This window comes from Centropristis striata, chromosome 16, assembly GCF_030273125.1.
Source record: "Centropristis striata isolate RG_2023a ecotype Rhode Island chromosome 16, C.striata_1.0, whole genome shotgun sequence".
Taxonomy (NCBI): domain Eukaryota; kingdom Metazoa; phylum Chordata; class Actinopteri; order Perciformes; family Serranidae; genus Centropristis; species Centropristis striata.
Window position 1 is genome coordinate 23,778,547 of NC_081532.1, and position 4,022 is coordinate 23,782,568.

General features: G+C 42.0%; 1 long non-coding RNA gene across 1 annotated transcript; it reads right to left on the reverse strand.

Moving 5' to 3' along the window:
* Nucleotides 1-2,594: 2,594 nt before the first annotated feature.
* LOC131988749 (uncharacterized) lies at nucleotides 2,595-4,022 on the reverse strand. Its single transcript, XR_009395891.1, has 3 exons — nucleotides 3,918-4,022; nucleotides 3,011-3,454; nucleotides 2,595-2,858 (listed from the first exon to the last, which is right to left on the reverse strand). It is a non-coding gene; the product is annotated as an uncharacterized LOC131988749 (long non-coding RNA).

Genomic DNA, 4,022 nt, shown 5'->3' on the forward strand with positions numbered 1-4,022 from the left:
TTGATGTATTATGGGGTCAGTCCATTCAAAGCTTTAAAAACAAACAACAAAATCTTAAGATCAATACGAAAATTAACAGGGAGCCAGTGCAAAGACGCAAGGATTGGGGTATTTACTTACAGATATCGGTCACTTTGTCGACGCTGGAAGTCAGATATCACAGAAGGCAAAGAAGCCTCTTTCATAGTGCCGTCCTGCAAATGTCCCGCTATATTGCCGGAAAGATCTGTCCCAGCTTTACGCCTTAGGGCGTTCATAGTGATCCCACAAAGACTTGATATTCGTGCCCTCTCATACTGCAGTACAGCGTCGTGGAACGAGGTGATCCATGTTTTGAAGCTGCCATCCACTGTGCCATCTTGGAACTCCTTCAGATGAAACCATCTAGCAAGTCTACATACCAGGATGTCTCTGAGAACTCCTTCCTGGAATGTTTAATGAGAATTCAATATCAGGTTTTCTTCGAAAAATACAAGACCTATAAAACAGTGCTTTTGTATAAAGGTGTTGATTGGGCTCAGCTCTGCTAATAATACAAATTAAGAAAAGCAGGGAAATTGCAGCTTCAGAAAGACCCTGGGATTTCATGGGCTCTTTCCCATAGAGTTCCAGAGGTAATGTGTACTCTGTTGTATTTATGGAATATTACACCCATTCGGTTGAGCTTTACAGAAGAGAGGGTGTCCAAGTCGCTCACCAGCAAAATTTTAACCTGATGGGGAGTACCAGACTACATCCTGTTACCCCTAAATCCCACTGCATGCATAATGGCTGCAGATCCGTCGGCGGAGCCAATACGCATTCATTATAATCACTGTGTGAGGTTCCACCGACTCCAGATCCGCTGCGTAGTGAGTCCGTCGTCGCACTGCCATCCATCAGCCCTGGCAAAACTTGCGCAGAGCTTCTATTTTTGACGGACGATGGAGCACGTCGCATCAATTCAGCACAGAGCTGAGACCAAGTGAACCAGTAACTCTGCCGCTGATACCATGTGAACCAGTAACTCTGCCGCTGAGACCATGTGAACCAGTAACTTTGTCGCTGAGACCATGTGAACCAGTAACTCTGCCGCTGAGACCATGTGAACCAGTAACTCTGCTGCTGAGACCATGTGAACCAGTAACTCTGCCGCTGAGACCATGTGAACCAGTAACGTTGTAGCTGAGACCATGTGAACCAGTAACTCTACAGCTGAGACCATGTGAACCAGTAACTCTGCTGCTGAGACCATGTGAACCAGTAACTCTGCCGCTGATACCATGTGAACCAGTAACGTTGTAGCTGAGACCATGTGAACCAGTAACTCTACAGCTGAGACCATGTGAACCAGTAACTCTGCCGCTGAGACCATGTGAACCAGTAACTCTGCCGCTGAGACCATGTGAACCTGCGACTGCTACAGAGACCATGCGAACCGGTGACTCTGTCGCTGAGAGACCATGTGAACCGGCGACTGCCACCGAGACCATGCGAACCGGCGACTGCCGCTGAGACCATGCGAACTGGCCACTGCCGCTGGGACCATGTGAACCGGTGACTGCCTCTGAGACTATGCGAACCTGCGACTGCCACCGAGACCATGCGAACCGGCGACTGCCGCTGAGACCATGCGAACTGGCCACTGCCGCTGGGACCATGTGAACCGGTGACTGCCTCTGAGACTATGCGAACCTGCGACTGCCACCGAGACCATGCGAACCGGCGACTGCCGCTGAGACCATGCGAACTGGCCACTGCCGCTGGGACCATGTGAACCGGTGACTGCCTCTGAGACTATGCGAACCTGCGACTGCGCTGAGACCATGCGAACCAGCGACTGCGCTGAGACCATGCGAACCGGCGACTGCCACTGAGACCATGCAAACCGGCGACTGCCACTGAGACCATGCGAACCGGCGACTGCCACTGAGACCATGCGAAACTGCGACTGCTACTGGGACCATGCGAGAAGAGGAAGACCACTTTTTAGTTTTAGACTTATCTTTTCTTTTCTCTTTGTTTTTACATAATTTCATATGAAAAATACTTTATAGTATCAATTTCTTTAAATGAGATTAGAATTTAAAGTAAAAAAAATAAATATTTCACCTGAAATTAATATATTATTAATGTGGGCTCATTAAGGATGTTTAACCCATCATTTCAGGACCGTCAATAATTTTTTATTTTATCCAATGAGACTTGAAGGTTATTATTGTGTTTGTGGTAATCTACATTTGAATGTCATTGTTGTTATGTTTAGTTTTAGAAGATAAAACTAATGTTAATTGCAAAATGAATGTCATTGAAAATAATGTTAATGTCATTGAAAGGCCTTGAAAATCTACCATTGCTTTTTTTGTTTGTTTGATGTGTCTCTCTCTGGGTCAGGATTTGCAAAACTATCGTAAAATCTTGAAGCAACCAAGTAGATTGATACTTGTATACTAGTATAGTTGTGTATACAGATAGCTTTCCCCTGAGACGCCGGTGTTGGTCTCTTGCATGAAATGTTTAAAATTACCCTCTCCGCCCCCTCCCCAGAAACAACAATTACAAATCTCAGAAAAGTTTTGTTAATCTAAAAAGTTACCATCAAGATGTAACCTCTCCTTGGATGGAAGTGTGTGCAATGGTTGGTTTAAAAAAATTGTTTAGTATGATTGACTTGCATTAAGTCATGTATTTAAATATACATTTCATGTTTGTGTTTGTTGAAATGGAATACAGACAATGTTTTGTGTATCACTTTGTGCAGAATTAACAATTGAAGATTTTTTTAAAAAGCCTATCTTTTCAACTGGTGAACAGGGGCAAGAGGGTCCAGAGGTCATCCAGCTGTTCTTGGACTGTGGGGGTGTCTGTATTTTCAGAACCTGATGACACACAATACCAAATTTATTCATACATTATAAATACTCAATTGTGAATTAATATTTTATTATTCAAAGGAATAAGTTAAGACAGCAGATTGTATTATCAGGCCATGTCTGTGTCCACTGTGATGGGGAAAAAAACAAACCCCTACCTTGTAGACTGGAGAAGGAGTTGTGGGTGCGTTATCCATCATCCACAGCCGGCTGGTTGACGGAGGTCTTTGAGGTACCCCATGGTCGGAAGTGGTTGGGCTAAGTGGGGCAGGATCTGCAAGGTCGAGACTTGTCCAACGCACTTTCTGAGTGCTGCATCTTGGAAGCAGTGGTCTTCCTCGTCTCACTTGGTCCTGCAATATACAATAGCCTGTACAACAATAACTCACAAAGTAACACAATTGTAACAATAATATGCAACTGTAAGTGATCTGAACTAAATTAATTTGCTAACTTAACTGTCCCTAGACCAGCATAAAAAGCTAAACTATACAAACTAAATACTCTACTATAAACCTAACCTACTCCTAACCTAAATATAAATGTGCAAAAAATATGAAAAGTTAGCTTAGTCTGTCTTGAAGATCCTTGACACAGGAAACCTGGAAAAGTCAGAAAATGCAGTGACTTCTATACTATATATTGAGGACCACATGCTGAAAAATCTGCATAATGTGAAATACAACAAACAACAACATGGTGATGGCTTCTCAGGGTTTTAGCCTACAAAATAAATAAATACAACATGTTAATGAGACAGCAATACCTAATTAGATGAGAGTTTGACCAAGCGTCAATTAATGAATGAATATTATTGTTACCAATTTTTTTTTACTAGTTACTAGTTTTTGTACTAATAATCTATTTTCCCCCCATTCTCTGATTTAAAAATAAATAAATACATGAATAATACTAATAATATTGATTATCCCAAATACACCGTTCCTTCAGATATATTTGTATATCACTATACATGACATCACAGAACAGTGGTTGAAAATTCCTTATGAATAATAATTTCAGTGTTTCTCAACATTACAAAAGCATTTTTTTTTAATTGCTTACCTGAAAAGGTGAAGACAAACAACTGAATGCTGAAGGTCAACGAAGAACTGGATACTCAAGTCTCTTAGGTGAAGTAGTGTTTATCTAGAACAAGTCAAGTTGTAG